At 42.4% G+C, this 20340-nt stretch overlaps 1 long non-coding RNA gene across 1 annotated transcript in view; it reads right to left on the reverse strand.

Moving 5' to 3' along the window:
• LOC128103129 (uncharacterized) overlaps positions 1–20340 on the reverse strand; it is an 84863-nt gene that overhangs the window by 62972 nt on the left and 1551 nt on the right. The window lies entirely within an intron of this gene.

Below are 20340 nucleotides of genomic sequence, written 5' to 3' on the forward strand. Positions count from 1 at the left end.
GCTTTAACACATCAACCATGAAATAATGTGTATTCTCTTTCCTGTCTCTTTTTTTTTTTTTATTTTGTTTTTGTGTGACAGACACACACACACACACACACACACACACACACACACACACACACACACACACACACGTTTCTTTAGTTTGGGCAATAATATTACACAATTTAAAAAGGAAATGAGCCGGGCGGTGGTGGCGCATGCCTTTAATCCCAGCACTCGGGAGGCAGAGCCTGGCGGAACTCTGTGAGTTCCAGGCCAGCCTGGGCTACCAAGTGAGTTCCAGGAAAAGGCGTAAAGCTACACAGAGAAACCCTGTCTCGAAAAAACCAAAAAAAAAAAAAAAAAAAATTAAAAATAAAAAGGAAATGAGCACTATATTCTATGGAAGCAAATTCTACAAAATAAGAATCAAGTCTTTGAAATTTACCAGAATTTGTCAGATCTAGTGAGGTTTCCCATTGCCATGGTTGGTGGGGTACCCTAACTGTACATCCTAATTTCAAATATTTTTTATTCATGTTGTTAAATTATTTTCTTCAAAATCATCATGTTGGGTTTTTGTTTGTTTGTTTGTGTTTTTACAGTTAACCACAGTGTTCTCTTGTGTTTTTGTACTTTGTCTGGGCTCAGGGGAGGGGCTGTTATTGTTACTTGGAACAGGATTGTCAATATGTAGCCCAGGCTGGACTTCAAAAACCCATCTCTCTAATTCAACCTCCAAGGGCTGAGATGACACTTTGTGTCTTTTGACTCCCTAGAGCTCCTTTCTGGTAGTTATTTTCCCTCTTAATGTTTTACACACACACACACACACACACACACACACACACACACACACCAATCTTTCAATCTTTCTCAGAAGATCAGGTTTTGACTTGTGAGTCATCTCTATTTTCTTATTTAATTAATTCATGTCCTTCTAAAATTTATTTCTAGCTGGGCTAGGCCTAGTGGTACAGACCAGTAATCCTAGCTACCTAGAGACTGAGGCAGGAAGATCATAAGGTCAAGACTGGCCGGCCTCCAGAGTGAGTTCAAGGCCAGCTTGGGTGATTTAGTGAGCTCTTGTCCCAAGATTTAAAGAGGGAAAGAAGGCTAAGAAAACAGCTCAGTGGGAGTCCATTTGTCTAGAATGTCTGAGGCCCTGGGTTCAAACCCCAGCATCTAAAACATAAATTAATCACATAAATAAGATTCTTTTTACTCTGTTTCATATTTCTCTTTTAGCTTCTTTGTTATACTATACCTTTGTGTCTCTGCTGATGCTGATCTTTAACTAGATTGTGAGAACAGTACAGTGTGTGTGAAGCTAATTCTTTACTATCGTCCGTGATATTTTCTGAAATCAAGATTGAATTATTCAAGTTATGCAATGTGTGCTTCAAAAAAAATTATTCTCTTGAATCATAGCTTGTCTATTGTGTTCCATCTTCTCTAATTATAGACGAGTGCTTTGCTTGGTATATGAATTTCTAAGGGGTGTATGTTGAAAGGTCACCCATAATTGAAGATATGAAATCACTTTTTAACATTTCTTTTGTTTTATTTTATGTATGTGTGTGAGCATACATGTGGCAGTCAGAGGGAAGGCCACCTTAGCAGGCAGATAGAAAAACCAGGTGTGGGCTTCTGGAAAGGCCTTCCTCCTGGGCTCCTGCACTAACATTTTGGAAGAAGGTAAAGAATGGGAGGGCCCAGGCCTTACACACACATCCCATCTGCTCTGATTCCCAACTCCACATTTGCCCTTAGAACCTGGCGGGAATTGACAGCCTTCCTCAATGAAGCTTTTTATTCTTTTGCTCTCTTTTGATTTTTTCATTCATTTTTTTTTCGTTTGCTCTAACAGCATTTCTATCTGTTGTTTTTCCTGAGACAGTCAATTATTTGTGAATCCCACGGAACAAACTCTCCTAACACCGTGTGGGTCCCAGAGATGGGACTCAATCAAGGAGGCAAGCTTGGCAGCAAACGCCTTTGCCTGCTGAGCTGTCTCGCCAACCTCTGAAACCTTCCTTTTACAAACGCTTGCCAGTCGCTGCCTTCTGCAGCTCCGTGGTTAGGTACATGTTGCACCTTATTGGTGGATGTTTATTTTAGGATTATTTCTGCTTGCTCCTTTTCAAATAATCTTGACCATCTCTTGCTCCTTGCTTTACTTTATCCCCATTTTTATTTACTTAAACCCCTAATAAATCATTATTTTATAGCTTCGATCCTAGAATTTCAGTCTCTGAAATTCATTGCTTGTCTGGGGAACGTACCATGAGGAGATACAAGATTCCTGTTTGATGGCTGATGGCTGCTCCAAGTTGTCTGTTTTTCTCTTTGACATCATGACACTTATTTACAGCCTCGTATTTGAACATCCAAAGTCTTTGATGGCGAGTCTGTCGCATAAAAGGCACACAATAAACAACAGCTATTTATTATTCCTAGTGTTCTGCCTGCATGTCTGCCTGCAGGCCAGAAGAGGGCACCAGATCTCATTACAGATGGTTGTGAGCCGCCCTGTGGTTGCTGGAAATTGAATTCAAGACCTCTGGAAGAGCAGCCAGATGCTCTTATCCACTAAAAATCTCTCCAGCTAAACATCAGCTTAATAAACGACTTGCCTAACCCTAGAGAACCTCTTACCAACTGAAGATGACTTAGAAACGTGGGCGATAGCCTAGGAAGGTGTTTTGCCTTTATAGAGCACTAGGTGGCGCTGCGAGACTGCATAATTTTAATTCTTTGAGTCCAGTTTCTTCCTCCACCATCTGCCAGTTTTGTAGACAGACTTCGGGACACTAGTTTTTTGTTTGTTTGTGTTGTTATTGTTGTTGTTGTCGTCTTGAATTTACCCTTGGTCAGTCTAGGCAAGTTCTGTAAAAGAACGTGCAACTCTTTACTCCAGGAGGCATATAAGAACTCCCAAATCTCAGATCTGATCCTGGCCTTTACTCAAGGAATCCTAGTCAGCATGTTCATTACCCTGTTTTAGGTCTTAGGTCTGTTGTTCTGTCATGCGCTTTTTTTTTTTTTTTTTTTTTTTTTTTTTTTTTTTTAGCAGGCAAGGATGGGCTCATGTGTGGGGTAAGTGTCTCTGGTCCTTAGAGGCCTAGATGTTCTGCTTAGAGAAGATTTTTTTCCTCTTCCTCTCCGCCATGCCCCCACCCCCCTCACACCCCCCACCCCCAAAAGAAGCCTTCCAGCGTCCCTTTCTGTCACTAATATGTTATCTTTGGTCTGATAGTAAGATTGCTGTGTGGCTTTCTCCGGTACACACTACCCAGGTGTATTCTTCCATCGTTGCTGTTTAAATCCATGCATGATTCGTTTTCAGGCTAATATACTTTTATATTATATGCACTTACACAATACTTATAATGCACAGTTAATATGCATGTGTGTCTCTTCTTTTAAAAACCGTTATAGAGTACTATACGTATTCCAGCACTGGTATGTTTTTAGAAAGCAAAAGCAAACAAACTTTCTGTCTCTGAGCTCACACAAATGTAACAAAACCTTGGAATGAATTTTTAGTTAATATGATTCTTAAGTTTTATTTGGTGAAGTGTGGAAAAACAATTTGTGGACGTGGAGGGAGGTTTGACAGGGCAAGCCTGACTGGAAGGGTCTCCGCTGTGAGCATTCTGACAACTGCTCTGGTTAGTTGGTTGACTTCGGCTTGCTTTTGCTTTGAGACAAGGTCTCCCACAGCCCATGCTGGCCTAGAACTCACGATGTAACCCACAATGACCTTGAAGCCCTCACCTGCCTGCTCTACTCTCAAGTGCTGGAATTACAGCACATGTATCACAAAGATTTGCTCCGATTTACTTTTCAAACTAGCATCTTGGGGTCTAGTAACATCCTGTAGCACATCATGAGATGATGATGAGCTCACCAGAGAACAAGCAATTCCCACCAGGAACTCTGCAGTCTCCATGGTGAGTGATACACGCAGCTACAAATCACTGACACATTTGAGTAAGTCTACCCCACACCAACACAACACCAAGTGTGTTTCATAGTCATTCATACACGTCAGGCCCACCACATTTTAAATGAGCTATTACTTACTGTACCTGACAATACTGACCATGAACTGAGGTGACCCTGGAGGACAACAGCAGTTAAAGGCATCCTAAATGTCTCCTTAAAATGGCTTCCTTCAAGGAATTTGTTTCCTGAGGGCAAAGCCAAATACAGACCCCCTAAATTCCTACTCTTTCCCTCATAAATAATAACCTGACCTGTCTTGCAGATTAATTTAAACAAAATGTTTCTTAATTTTAGTTAAAATTTCTCCTTTGTAGAAGTCCCTGGAATTTCTGTCTGAGGCCCTCCTCTCTATTTGAGCCTGTATATGACCCTGACTTGACAGTCTTTGAGACTAGACTAGCTTCAAGCTCAAATGTTCTTGGGTCTACTATCCTATCAGACCACGTTTCACCACACCATCCAATATGAAATGACTTATAACCATTTTACTCTTTTGGCGGGAGCTCTGGGAAATGAGACAGGGTCTCTTGTAACTGAAAGAGGAAAAAGAAGCAGTAGATTGATGTTATAAAGGATTTACCAATAAACTTGCTTAGAAAACATTAAGCTGCACAAAAGTCAAATTTAGCACAAGAGCCTTGCCCCTGCCCGGCAGTTTAGGTCCGATGACCCTGGCTGGCAGGTGACTGTTAATCCCCGGACCTCCTACCCGGAAGAGCAGAATTCCGCCTGGCAGCAGGCTGCCTTGGTTAGCAGCTGCCTGTAACAGCAGCCCTGCTCCGTCTCTAGGAAACTCCGACGCTGTTTCACTTAATCAGTTTCTCCATTTGTCCAAACAACCAAACCTTGGGATTGCATTGAGAAACAGGTTTAGTTGTTCAAAGAGTAACCTGAGGCCAGGAAACGACAGGAACTGTCAAGGGTCTCTGTTCAGAGCAGGTGTGCACAATTGTTACAGGTGTTTACTTATTAACCTCTAAGTACTTGGAGTGACTGCTCACTGGGAAGGCATCAATTCGGATACAGAACAGTCATTGAACGTCCGTCTTCCCACCCCCACCTCCCAACGGCTGGGGCTGTACATGCCCGGCTCTTTTCTGATTTTTGCTTGGGTATCCAAGAGGAGCAGGAGGAAGACTGACTTTTGGGGTAAAAGTGTTAGAATCTATCTCTCAATGTTCCAAGTGTAACAGGGCCCCAGACCTTAGCACAACTGACTCCATGATAGAAGTATCTTTCAAGCTGTAAAATTCAGCACATAGACAGCACCACCTGCCAAAAACTAAAACAAAGGCCTACTCCATCAAAGTTCATAGTTCTGGGAAAGTCTCAAAATGTACTAACCTCACAACTCAGGACATGGTTTTTGTGCTTAAAAGTTCACCCTGAGAAAGGCTCGGGGCTGCACTGGGACCCTGAACACCCACTGTAGTCCCTGGCTGCCTAATGAAGACTTTCTATTGACTTAAACATATGTCTGAGCAGCCATCTCTGGTGAGTACCCCACAACACAAAGAACTATTATGTTGTTATACTGTTATCACCGTTAAGGTGATTTTTAACTTACTCCTGGGTGATCAGATGTAAAAATGGGATTCATATGAGATTACAGATGACCTTGTTCAGCTCTATCCATCAGCACAGGAAGGACAGTTGTCTTCTCTGGACAAGCAACTCCAGGAAGGAGAGACACGAGACCCCTACAGCTGCAAGAATTCGTAATTCCCAAGCCCCTCACCCTTCCCCTATAAAGGTCAAAGCCATTTTTTCCCTTGGCAGATCATTCAGTTTCTCCTAGGAGGCTGCTGCTGTGTGCACTAATGCACACAGTCCCATCTGTTGAAGGTCAGTCTCCTAGCTCTGTGCCTCAGAAATCTAACATTTTGTGACAAAACCCAGGAAGGGCATCGGAGGACTGCTGGCGACCAGAGCCCTCCACAAAGACAGACCTCCCTGTCCTCATCCGCTCACCAGCCCTGGCCACAGGTAGCGTGGCAGGGTCATCTGTCTCTGTCTAACGGCTGTTTCCCTCCTTCCCATCTCTCTCCTTCTCTCTTCTCATTTCCCTCTGTTTTATTCTGAGATTTCGATATCCGGAGGGGAGTCCTTTCTCTATTTGACCAAACCGGGAATCTAACACAGCCAAAATTGTTAGGACAAGGTAAGTGAAGTCTTAATTAACAGGTACCCCAATTAGGTCTCTCAGGGGCTCCAGGAGTACCCCATCTAGTCTTCGGACTGTTCAGGCGAAGGTTCCAGGAGCTTTCCACGACCCCCTAACCTGGATTGGTCAAGAATTCCAGGAACTCTCCACAGGCCATTGAGATTCTCAGGGAACCTTCCATGGGCCCCCAAGGTCTCTGGACTCTTGCAACATACAAGAATGGGGACACCCATCCTCCTTTCCAGACACATTTGGTTAATCTGAAACTTGAGGAATGCCTCCCTCTGGGTTGCTGGATTTGACCCATTTTTTACTTTAGGTACACACTCACCATGGATTCCAAATTGTGTCTGTGCCAAAGGATATACCCTTAGCCTGTCCATGGCCTAATCTAAAAGAGCTCCATTTGGGAGACCTCAGACTGGACACAAGTTCAGCTCTCGGTCCCAGTTTGCCCCCAATATATTTGTGCAATGGCCACCACTGACCCAAATTCAGAACTTTCAATTTCCATATCTTAATTGCTTTAGATAACTTCATAAGACAAAATGGAGAATGACCCCATGGCCCTCCCCATATAACGCCCAGTTCATCTTAACCCTTCTCATCCCTGCCCCTCAGCTCTCTCTTGCAGCTGAGCCAATGCCCAAATGTAGGCTGTCGTTTGAACTGGTTCTCCAAACCCACTCCCCCTGAGGTAGGACAGTCTTCCTGTTTGGGGAATTCATCTTCCTTCGATTTATAGTCCGTCTTGGTTTCTGCCCAACAAGCCCGGAAACTTTTGCTTGTATTTATATTTTCTGTTTAACGGCCTCAGGGTTGGTTACAAGTCCTTAGATTATTGGCAACTTGACGTCTTTATAGGAGAAAAAATATTTGCTAAGCTTTTCAGATTGTCTGTCCCCATCTGCACACACACAAACTGGTGATGGATTTGTAGATCTCCGTTCAGAATAACGGAGATTCAAATGTCTTTTGGGTACGGATAATATTTAAAATTGTCACATGCTGCTTTGCTTCACTGAAAGGCTGCCTCTGGAGATGGGATTTGCATGCCCACTTCAGACCCGAGCATGTTTGTCTCAAAGTTTCCTTCAAGGCCCCTGTCCTGACCTGTGGCAGGGAGAAGGACAGCAGACCAGCTCAGGAAACAAACGTATGTGCTTGAGAACAGCTAAGAGGTGAACTGTTTCCAACAGGGGTTACTATTGTTTATCTCATGGCATTGTTTTTAATCAAGAGAGATTTATATACGAAAGCTAAAATGGTCAAACATAATTACAGACAGCTAGCTCTCTGAATCTCTCCCACTCCTTTCTTGGTTTTGTTCGCAAAAATGTTCCCCCATTTAAGGTCATGGGTATCTTTGAAGTTTTTGCTGGAATGTAATCTTCTTTATATCGGGGGCATGGTTTAAGAAGCTAAATACCTCCACGTAGTATAAAACTTGCAATAAGAAAAGGGTTGATGGGTCAAAGTCTATGTGCGGGTAATCTTCATTTGTTAGAACATACCATTTATGTAACTTGGAATCAACTCTTGTTTAAGAAAATACAAAGAAACAAAAGAAGGTTTAAGAAAGTGTTTAAACAAATGCAAAATATAAGGTTATGTTTTGGGGTAAAAAAAAGAAGTGTAAAATATTTTGGATAAGATGAATTTTCATATGATAAAATGATATTTTTGTCCTAAGTGTTAAAAAAAGAAAGAGAAGGACAAAGAAAGTAACAAAAGCTCAAAGCCAAGTTGCAGGAGGTCTGAGTGAATTCTCCAAGGTTTATGGAATAAGAACTTAGGAACAAAATATGTTCAATGATTAAGGTTTATAAATTCCTAAGTTATAATGGTCTGTTCATGCTAATAAAAACTGACTTCAAGTTGAATGTCTACTCACATCTTTGCTAATCTTGGTAAGCTTTAGTTATTTTGAAAAAAATTATGATATTTTATAAAAATACACAAAAAAGATCATGAAAATGAGGTTTCCAGTCTCTCCACAGACTGTATATAAAGTTTATTTTGCTACTTAAGAGTTTCAATTCGAAATTGTAATTTTTAAGGCTTGAAACATTAACAGGGATAAAAATTTTAAAAAAATACTAATCTTAGGGGAATTACTAATTTGTTATTAACTGTTAAAGATAACTAATACACAAAAGTTAATGATCAGTCACTTACAAATGATCAGTTTTTTATGTGCTTGGAACTGTGTGTAGCCTATGCTCTGTACAAATGTAATTCATTTACAGAGACAAGCTTGGAGGGAAAGACCAATTGATATCTCCCATTATATAGTCCTCTGCATACACTGTCAACATTAAATCTAAAGTAAGTAACTCAAAACAAATTTAAAGTAAACATAGTTTGCTTGATGTATAATAATATTCAAAATTATTTTTTAACCGGTTAAAAAATAACTGGTTATGAAAATTTGAATGTTTGAGTAAAATGGGTTAAATTCACAATGTACTTGCATGACAGGACATCCCACAGCCTGAGTAGTGCTCTTTCCCTTGGATGGGACACAGTTCCACCACAGTGTACTGACTGCATGCTAGTGTGAAGGACTAGACTTCACTTTACAGGCTCAGGAATGTGCCATGATAACTCGAACGGATACAGAGCAGTATCCTCCTGCAGACATCCTGTCTGCGGTTTAAAGGAAAGCTTAACAGGATCCAGATACTCCTGCAGACATCCTGTCTGCTGTTTATACAGGAAAGGAAAGCTTAACAGGATCCTGTCTGTGGTTTATGGCCCTTGGAGATATCCAGATAATCCTGCTGAGCAGTCCAGATAATCCTGTTCAGCGGGTTGTGGTTCCCCGCCAAAAGTCTAGACCAATAGTTTCAAAAAATCACCGTGCCCCTTCTACCCAATCCCAAGTTGCCAATTCTTGGCCTGTGGTTTTTCCCTATAAAAACCCTCCACACCTGGGCTCGTGGCTGTCTCCACATTTCCTTCCATCTGCCGTGCGTTGGCCCAGGTTGAACCTGAGTAAAAGGACCCTTATGTGCTTGCATCGGAAACCGGCTCCTTGGTTGTCTCTGGGGGTTTCGAGAAACGGGTACAACACTAGCTTCATTACATGATAAGGATGCATGGGGCAATAATATGTGCCAGAAGCCTGCTGCTTCTGTCTCTGGTTGTGTAGGCCGGACCAGGACAACCTCTTCCTCATCTGTGAGGAAGATGAATTGCTCCTTATGTCTCACATGACAGCAGGATAGAATCTCTCACTCAGTGGAGGATCTTAGAGTCTTCTCAACATCCTAGATGTCTTCCAAACAACAGAGCAGAAAGCAGCAATCATTCTGCCCTCAGTGTATCCTGAACTGACGTAGGAGGATGCCATAAACAGGAGAACCTCGTACCTAAGCTACCACACAGCTGGTATGGGACCTGAATGCTAATTCAATTGGCTGTGTCCTTTACCTGACTTTTAGTTCTTCCTTTTAACAAGGACAAGGAAGATGTAAGGTACTGACAAGCCACGAGCCACGTGGCAAAGTATAGATTAATAGAAATGGGCTAAATATAAGAGTAAGAGCTAGACAATGATAGGCCTGAGCTAATGGCCAAACAGTTTAAATAATGTAAGAGTCTGTGTGTTTATTTTATAAGTGGGCTCCAGGACTGGCGCAACTTGGTGGGGGCTGGAGAGAAATTCTCCAGCTACACACACCCTACACATTCATGTTCCCTGATTAAAGGAGGTTGCCAGACACGCTGTCATCAAACTGAAAGTTTGGGGTAATTATTCAGAATATCCTAGAAGTGTCTTTAGAAACTTTGCTAGACAATCCTGTAAGAGAGACTCAATAGAATTGTATTTCTCTTTTAATTTGTCACTTAGATGCTGAATTTAACTTCCTTTACAAAGCTCCCAGGTGCTTGTTCCTTATACAGAAGCCTTATGCAATGAACAGCTAATTACAGTTCCTCTCCTTCTATAGAACTCTGGTATATGTTCTAGCCAGTGCAAGCCAGGCAGGGTTCTGGGAGTTCCATCCCTCTTTTTCAGAGATCTCTTGAGCCTTAGAGCTAGTACACCTAATGAGCACCCCATGTCACCAGTCTAGAGGACTGTGTCCTCTGCCCCTGATGTCATGCCCTTCTCTCTGGTTGGCTGTCCTGCCAATCACTGAACATCAGGCATGACAGTGCTGGTGTTCCTCCACTTCGTTTGTTAGTCTCTTTTTCTGCATGCATAACTGTAGCTATTCTAGATGAGAATCTGATATTTCTGCTTGGAATCCATACAGGTCCATTTGTAGTTTCTGGAAAAACACAAGCAAATCTTTTCCTAAGTGCTAACACTGCATCTGGCCCATTCCTTACCCCTGTTTCAGGGTTGCCCAACAGACTAAAGCCGCAGGTTGGGGGCTATGTTGAGCGGAATGTAACTCCTTGGGTGTGTGACCATCCACATTGCAAGTGAAAACAATCATAGCTATCTGTAAAGATTTAGGAGGAGACACCAACCCTATGTGGTCATCTCCCCTTTTTTGTCTAATCGAAGCTTTAGACCATGCAGTCACTCTATCATTGTGTGACCCTGTGGGCTATAAGATCTCCCTGTCCTTTTTTCTTCTTCTTCCGGTTTTTCAAGACAGGGTTTCTCTGTAGCTTTGTGCCTTTGCTGGAACTCACTTTGTAGCCCAGGCTGGCCTCGAACTCACAGAGATCCGACTGTCTCTGCCTCCCGAGTGCTGGGATTAAAGGCGTGCGCCGCTGCCGCTGCCGCCGCCGCCGCCACCACCTGGCAGGTCTCCCTGTCTTATGAATAATATTCCATCTTGCACAAAAGGCTTGAAAAGGTTGCTAACATATGCTAACACAATGTGGCATGTGAGTGATCACATGTGAAGCTGATTCATCAGAAAGACCCTTACCATGTATAACATGTGAATAAGTATCAATAGAAACATGAACGTCTTTTAGTTTTCAGGTATATGGGTAACATCCATCTGCCAACTATGTTTAACTTTTATTCCTCTGAGGTTTACACTGTCCATTCTACTCCATGAAGTCAGTGGGACAAAAAGTTTGCAAGAATGTATGAGTTGTGCAGCTTCCTCTTTGGTACTAGAAATTTGGTTTTGTAGCATTTTAGCAGCTGCTGTAAGAGAGCATGTGATTCAACAGCTATCTCAAATACAGTAGCTGCCAATTTATCAACCTTAAAATTAGCTTTTACTAATTCTGGCAAATTAGAGTATTACCTCACATGAATGATAAAATAAAGGGGGTAGACTCTTTGCAACAATTGTCGTAACCATGGATTAAATATAGTTTTGATCTGTGCTGTTTCTATTCTTTAGTAATGCCTACCACATACTGTGAATCAGGAACGATATTGAGGGGGTTTGCTGCATACAGGAGTATATAACAGGTCTCCCTTTATATCATTAGCTCTTTAATAGTGACACGGAGACTTTTTATTAATTACAAAACTTAGCCTTAGCTGAGGCTTGTTCCCAACCAGCTCTTAATACTTGAATTAACCCATTTATGTTAGTCTACATTTTGCCACAAGGCTTGTAACCTCTCCTCAGTACTGTATGTCCAACTTCCTGATTGGCTAATCTCCGGCACCTCATATTCTTTCCCAGAGTACCTATCTCTCCCTGGAAGTCCTGCCTATCTTCTCCTGCCTAGCTATTGACCATTCTTATAGGTTTTTATTAAACGTAAGGTGCCTTAGGCAGGTTAGGTTAAACAGAAACACATCTTCACACATCATACAAAAGGATTATCCCAACAGAAGTATAGCTGAGGGTTACTCCCAGGAGCAGAAATTCAGGAACTCAAAGACAGCAGCATCACCAAAGCCCACCCCAGAACAGGGGACAGCTCACAAAGGCTGGGGACCTGGTGGTGTTGGTTGGCTCGCTCTCGCTCTCTCTCTCTCTCTCTCTCTCTCTCTCTCTCTCTCTCTCTCTCTCTCTCTCTCTCTTTCTTTTACAGGGGGCTACCCAGCTCCCAAATAAATCACACAGGGAGGCTTAGTCTTAATTATGAATGCCCAGCCTTAGCTTGGCTTAGTTCCTAGGCAGCTTTCCTTAACTTAAATTATCCCATCTACCTTTTGCCTCTGGGCTTTTCTCGTTCTCTTACTTCTGTAAATGATGAAAATTTACTTACTTCCCGTTCTTTTACTTCTTACTTTTAATCCGTGGCTTGCTGTGTACCTGAGTAGCTGGCCCCTAGAGTCCTCCTCCTTCTCTGGTTCCCAGATTTCTCTCTATATATATTCTCTCTGTCTGCCAGCCCCGCCTATCCTTCCTCCTGCCTTGCTATTGGCCATTCAGATCTTTATTAGACCATCAGGTGTTTTAGACAGGCAAAGTAACACAGCTTCACAGAGTTAAACAAATGCAACATAAACAAAATACACCTTGAAGTAATATTCTACTACATCCTGGAGCACACTACACAGCCTGAAGCAGCCCAACAGGATGGAGACTGTCCTGTCCAAATGATCCAGTTGGTTTAAATCTCTTCCAGGCAACTCAGCTGATTTCTGCTTCTTCAGGTGGCTGTTCTGGCCTCTGAGTCTTTGAAGCTTGGCTTGTTTACTCTTGGGAAGAGGGACCTGATGATACTGTTCAGTTTCAGGTACTTCCTGGAAACTTTACCTTCCTGCTTAAAGACCTTCTCTACAGGATGGAATGATTCAATCCTGGAGGAAACTGGTACAACAATGGTCTATTAGAGCTACTGTCAGTAAATTCTCTGATGGAATCTTTTAAGAAATGAAAAATGTTATTTTAGGGCAAAACCAAGAAGTTATAGAAAGGTATTAAATTAACCTATTAGAGGAAAAAGGATTATTTGGCCACTGAAATAACTCTAGGAGAGAGCTATGTAGGATTTCCCTTTAAAAGACCAAACAATGGTACCGATTGCTTAGTACTTAACTTTAAATAAGGTCTTAGCCAACTTATCTCTCCCAAGAGTATCTGAAAATCATTTAAAGTTTGTAACTGAGTAAACTGAATTTTGATTTTTGAGGCTTACTAATGTGGTACTCTACTGTGGTACATAAGTAATTATAAAAAGCATGTAGCTGAACCTTTTCAGGAGCAGTTTGTAAGGCAATGTTGTAAACAGGAACCAGCTGATGTTAATAAGCCTGTTCTGAGGTGGCTAACAATAGGCCATCCCTATAATGTACAATGATAGCTTGAGGAAAAGCCGTTTTAATGCTTTGAGCCACAAACAACTGACAGAGTGTGGGGCTATTTTTCATTCCTTGTGCCAAAATCTTCCGGTGGTATCACTCCATAGGTTTAAGATTGTTAGGTCCAAAGCAACCCCTAAAAATGGAGCTGCTGCTGACAATGTCCTAAAATAACAGTCTGGGCCTAATTCCTGCAGGACTCTGACCAGGTAGACACAATTGCTGTTGGATAAACTTAGCATTCCTCAGGATCCCTTACTGTGGTTTGTTTACCAGGAAAGTCAGTCACTACCTCCCTTACCCTAACCAAGCAGCCTGCGACAGACCAACCCTGGGCTGTTCTGAGCCACAATCCTCCTTCCTCCCTCTGCTACCTTCCCAGTGAAGCTGGCAAGGTTTGCCCAGCAGCTGCTGTCCTCTGTCCTCGGAGCCAGGCAGTCTGTTCCCCAGTCAACCTGTCCTTCTTCCCACAGAGTGGTCTGGTTCCGTGGACGTACTGCACCTTCACCTACAGTGATTATGGAAGGGACAGGAAAGGCAAATCTAATTTGATCTTGAGGGTATAGAGGAATGATTAAAAAAAACCCTTTTAAATCTAAAACTATCATATGCCCATTTTAAGGGACCATAAAAGCAAGAAAGAAGCCAGGTGGTAAGGATCTCATAGTTGGCATACTAGTACTAATGGCTCTTAAGTTACTTAATAATCTCCACTTACCAGATTTTTTTTCTTAATAGTAAATCTAGGTGCATTCCAAGGGATTGATGAAGGCTCAGAATGACCACCCAGGGTCCTCCAAGTAATTCTTTAATAGCCACAGGTTTCTCCCTGGGTAGGGCCATTGATCAACCCAGACCAGCTTATCTGAAGGCCAAGTAATGGGCTCAGCTCAGAAGTTCTGAGTTAAAGAGACTTTTCTGCCGGGCAGCAGGGGGACACGCCTTTAATCCCAGCACACAGGAGGCAGAGCCAGGCGGATATCTGTGAGTTCGAGTCCAGCCTGGTCTACAGAGTGAGATCCAGGATAGGCACTAAAACTACACAGAGAAACCCTGTCTCGGAAAAAAGAAAGAAAGAAAGAAAGAAAGAAAGAAAGAAAGAAAGAAAGAAAGAAAGAAAGAAAGAAAGAAAAGAAAAAAGGGAGAGACTTTTCAATGGTCCTACTAAAATATCATTGTTTATTTCCAAGGCCAGTATAATTTTGACTAGTTCTCATAGCTACTAGTGAAAAAATGCCTTGTTGAATTTCCTAGCTCCTTCCCAAATCATCATGACTTGAGCATTAGAACTTAAAGTTATCCTCATTGGGAACAATACATCTCTTCATCATAAACATATTGGTAAATTTTTTTATCACATAAGGAATAAATGATCCAGCATGTCATTCTCTACCAGACCAATTAAGCACGGAGTGAGTATCTGAGAAGTCTGTCCAGACGTGCCAACTCCTCTGATGCCCCTACAGACAATTGCAGTGATCAGGCAGCTGGCCACCATTTATCACTAATTATTATTACAACAGCCCTCAGACCCAATAATCTTTAAAAGATTTGTTTCCTGTTAATATTTCCAATTTGGGGCTATGTTTACCTTAGCTTTTGAGTCCACACTTCCCCAAAGCATCCGAAACCTTGATCTTTTTGGACACTAGAGGGAGTCTTTTCCTCATAGATATGTTAGAATTGAGCGTTGTACAAGTCTGTCCTGAGGAGAATTCAGTAACTGAATTAGTGGAGACCATAATGCGAACTTCTCCTCTAAAATCTAAATCAAGAACTCCAACTCATGTTTTTGTCTTATTGTTGCCCTATTTGTTGTCGATTCTTAAGATCTAGATTTCCTTCTTCCGGGAAGCAAGGATTATATTCATCTAAGTATCTAAGCATTGTACTAAATCCTCCTTAGTTACTTTTACTCTCCTTTTAGTTTCAACATATTCTCTAACAACGACACATAGTGCTTCCTCACATGTCCTGAGCATCCCCATGATCTTGGGGACTTATTGGTCACAAGTCAGTGTGTTCCCCAAGCTTGCTCCTTTTTGTATCACCCCCAATCTGCTATGTGCCTGTAATTATCCGGTGTCCTTCAGGCTCCAAGTGCAGGCATCAGTCACACCCACGGTCGGTGCCACTTGCTGTGATTAGTTCAGCAAACAGAGTTCTGGAAGGGAAGAGAAATAACCCTAGGGCGAGCTTCACGTGGAGTCTCTGGGTTCCTTTTAGGGAGAAAAGAGGACAACCTAATTTTACAGTTCGGTGTATTTAAAGGTCAGAGGTGGACTGCTGCAGGTATCAGGCTTTACCTAGAGCTTTCGAGGTCATACGGGGTCAGAGCTACCTCTCAAAAAGCACACCTAAAGGCATTTTCCTTCTCGCTTGTCAGACTGTCCGCAGTTTCCTACAGAGACACCTGAATGCCAGGGAGAGGATTAAGGAAATCACAGGTTGCCCTTGAATTTAGGCTTCCCCTTGATGAAAGCTTTATAGGAGGTCTGCATAGCAAGAAGTGATTAAATTTAATGTGTTTTACTTAACCAAATAAAGTTAAAATGTTATCATTTCAACATGTAATGAACATAAAAACTATTCCTAAAATCCTTTATTTCTTTTTCTAATAATAAATCCTTGAGAGTTGATGTGTAATAAAGACATAAACCACACCTCAATTTAATAGCAAATTAGAATGGGAGGTAGTTGATCTGCACATAAAGTCTATAAATTTTAAAATCAATACACACTCCAAAGTTGCATCTAGATACTTAGTTTTCCAGCTACATCAGACTGGTCTTTTCAAATTTACATGGGTATCTGTTACTCCAGGGCTACAGTTGCTGGAAAAGAACATTCTCAGTCTCCCACAAAGAAATACCAAATAAAGCAAACATAACTTGAAAAGACAATTTCTCTGTGAAAGAAGAATTGTCAGGGAGCCAGCCGGGCATGGTTCTTCACGCCGTGAATCCCAGCGCTCCTGCAGAGGCAGGCTGATCTCTTCATACAGGCCAGCCTGGTCTACAGTGAGTTCCAGGACGGACAGGGCTACACAGAGAAACCCTGTTCTTGGGAAAACAACAACAAAAAGAGTGTCAGAATCCCAGCCAGGCTAGCTTCAGCACGCTGGGGCAGTAAGTTCACTTAGAAATAAACACCACCTGTGCTTCCTTCTAACACTGGCAGTGACTGGATCACCCCATGGAGAGATGTCACAACCTGATGTGATTGGCTAGTTCATGATTAGCACAAAAGAAATAAAGGAAGAAGGAGGGGGACACTGACTCTCGGTGATCAAATTTCAGGAATGCTGCAGGGCCTTTGTATAAACAAAAGATTTACCAAGTAGAGATTCGAAGAGTGAATGGGAGACGTAGGGAATATAGGCCCTTGGTAGGCTAGCCACCTTTGACAGAAAACACAAAAGCAAAACCTTTCTCATATAGTGCATGGTGATGTATACCTGTCATCCCAGCACCCAGGAGGCAGAAACTCAAGGATTATTGGAGTTCAAGGCCAGTCTGGACTACCTTGCAAGTTCCAGGCTAGGCAAGGAAATACACTGCTATCATGTCTTAAAAAAATAATTAACTTAAAATCTTTAAGTGCGGCCGGGCGGTGGTGGCGCACGCCTTTAATCCCAGCACTCGGGAGGCAGAGCCAGGCGGATCTCTGTGAGTTCGAGGCCAGCCTGGTCTCCAAAGCGAGTTCCAGGAAAGGCGCAAAGCTACACAGAGAAACCCTGTCTCGAAAAAAAAAAAAAAAAATCTTTAAGTGCTATTTTGAAGTTCATTTTTGCAATAGCTTAACCACACCACACCTAGTTGAACTATACATCTCTAGTCTGTCTCTGAGCATGAATTCACAAACTATTCTATTTTAATTTGTTTCTCTAACACCTATCATGGTTTTGCTTTTTTGTTTTGGGAGGTTTATTTGGTTGGTTGATTTGGGGTTGTTTGTTTGTTTGTTTGTGTGTTTGTTTTGGTGTTTACTATGGGCAAATGTTATGCAATTACTAAGGAACTTTGACTATGTACAGATGGAGGGAAAATGTTCGCAAGTTCAAGGTTACCCTTGGCTACAGAGTGAATTTAAGGTCACCTGGGCTACATTAAGCTTTATATAAAACAAATAACTACTATTACCTTCAATGAGTCAGGGATAAAATTTTTCAGCACTGGTGTGCAGTTCTTGCTATTTCATCTTTTAATCATTGTCTTCATTACCTATGTGTAATCCCCAATTTTGCTCAACAAGACAAGAAGTGGAGGAATTTGGAAGTCTTTAGCAATAGGAATTTTTTTTAAAAAGCAGAGATAGGTCAACTGTACATGTTGGCTTATTCCCATAAGCTAAGAATCTGGGCAGCTGAGGGAGGATTGCCAATCTCAAGGCCAATCTCAAGTACCCAGTGAGTTCTGGACCAGCCTGAGATAAGGGATATGGGTGCAGAGTGAGATCCTACCAAAAACAAAACACCAAATTCACAAATCCCAGTGGCAATCTATTGTCAGTTTTTCGAGACAGGGTTTCTCTGTGTAGCTTTGCGCCTTTCCTGGAACTCACTTTGTAGACCAGGCTGGCCTCGAACTCACAGAGATCAGCCTGCCTCTGCCTCCCTCATGCTGGGATTAAAGGTGTGCACCACCACCGCCCTGCGACAAATCTATTGTCTTTAAAAATAGTTCCTGGTGCCAGGTGTGGTGGTGCACACCTTTAATCCCAGCATGAGGAAGGCAGATGCAGATGGGCTTCTGAAAGTTCAAGTCCAGCCTGGTCTATACATAGAGAGAGCTGAAGGACAGCCAGAGCTACATAGAGAGGCGCTGTCTCAACAACACAGGAGCTATTGGCCTCACCCCCATCTCCGTCCCAGAAACTTTCCGTGAGCAGCAGCTGCAGGTCTTCGCTTGCACCCCCTTCCATGGCCTTTCTGGGGGTGCAGCGTGAATCGCTCCAGCCTTCTATGCTTGTCTTCGTGCAACACATTTTGTAACTCCAAGAGATTAGCCCCCCGTAGATGCATGCGGACATTTCTTCTTTACACTTGCCTCTCTCTGGCTACATCTTTTTTGCCCCCTCCCCAAGCACCAGCTTCACCCTAATCCGATTTTTCTATTTCCATTTTCTTTCTCTGCATTTTATCACTGTACCTACCGACTGAAGGCTTTTAGGTAAGAACACACTCTCTTTCTCTAACTGTGTCCAGCAGGACAGCTCAAGTCCCTGTGGCTCTGAATCAAGAATGTGAGCACATTCTTTCTGCCTAAATCATCTTCTGGCTCCACTACCTAAAAGCAGCTGGATTCCGGGCAAGATGCTTCTCCAGATGTTCAAACAATTTGTTTGTTTTTTAATAGAAAAAAGATATTAATGCTCATGATATATGGCTTTGACAGTAGCATAAATATATACCAATCCATTAACTTCCAAAGGGTTGTCCAGGAGCCCTTCCATACATGATACCATAGTGCCATATGTGATGTTCATTGGATGTTCACAACTGATAATGAAAAGGCCTAGGCCACCAGGGTTGCAAAGCAATTTAAGAAGCTTTTACTGCAAACAAAGGGTTGATGTTGTCTGTAAAATTCCTGGAATATATTATGGAAAAGAGGAGGCCATACTTGAAAGTCTTACAGGGTCAGGCCTTAAGCATGATTGCTATTTTAACATTCTACTTTGAAAAAATCTGTTTAAAAGGAATGATTGTCTCTAGCACACATTTGCAGCAAATATATTAGAATTTGTTTTTAATATTCATTTGGTTTTTTGACTGTCCGAAGGTAAGAAGCTTCACTAGACACCAGAGGCTCCTTTATTGGTCAAATGGCCCACAATTTCCCCTTGCTCTACTGCCTGGGGATGTGGCAGGAACACATTGGCAGATGGTTTAGAACAGGTCAGTGGGGTTAAGAAGGAACATGAGTGAACTGGCTAAGACGTCAGGCAAGAAAGCGAGCAAGGAACTGGAGCGAAAGAAGGAGACTTTACCGTTTTCTATTTTTTTTTTTTTCATAGGGATCCCTCTATGTAGCCCTGGCTATCCTGGAGCTCTCTATGTAGCCCTGGAACTCAGACATCCTCCTACCTCTGCCTCCTGAGTGCTAGGATCAAAGACATGCACCACCTCACCTAGCCTTTAGATTTGTTCGTTTTTTCTAGACAAGGTTTCTCAGTGTAGCCTCTGAGGTCCTGGAACTCAGGAGACCAGGCTGGCCTCGAACTCACAGAGACCTGCCTGCCTCTGCCTCCTGAGTGCTGCGATTAAAGGGATGCGCCTCCACAGCCTGGCTAGACTTTTCTTTAATACTTTAACTAAATTAAAAACTTAGTTCTGATGCTTCCTGCGGAAACTGATGTTCCTGCTTTGGGCTCTTAGTCTCATTAATACGATAATTTAAAAACAGACTCAGAAGATCAAGGCCAGTTATTAGAGTTTAAAAGGCAAACAGCACAGGCAAGACATACTACAACCCAAGTAGCCTTGAGAAGCGGGAGAAGAAAAAAAAATCATACTGTTAAGTTAGTCATGGAGGTCAGAAACTGCGTGGCCGACTGAGCAACACACCAGAGTTGAGAGGACACCAAATCCCAGACTCCTGTCTCAGGGCAAAAGACCGCACCAGGGTCACGTGACTGAGGATAACTAGACACACATTATAAAGGTAAAGCACCCCTCTGGGGTGGTGGGCTAGAGTGCTAAGGAAGAGTTTCCAGAAAGCGTATGGCCCCCTGATGGACAGTCCGCCTTTTTCTTAGGCATTTCGCGGGCTTTTTGTTTCTTTTGTATTGGTGCCTGCTCTCTTTCCCAGATGCTATGGTAAAACAGAATTTCCGGCCTTCCTCTTCAATCTAGCATCTTTCATATGTTAATCTTGATGATTCCATCATGTTCAACTTCTGACACATGATTTTCCAATTCGGCTGAACTGTTCAATTTAGTCTTTTCCAATAGAATGTCTTATCCCTTATCTCTCTAACGTCTGTCATCTGT

This window comes from Peromyscus californicus, unplaced genomic scaffold (assembly GCF_007827085.1).
Source record: "Peromyscus californicus insignis strain IS unplaced genomic scaffold, ASM782708v3 Scaffold_8__1_contigs__length_139910024, whole genome shotgun sequence".
Classification (NCBI taxonomy): Eukaryota; Metazoa; Chordata; class Mammalia; order Rodentia; family Cricetidae; genus Peromyscus; species Peromyscus californicus.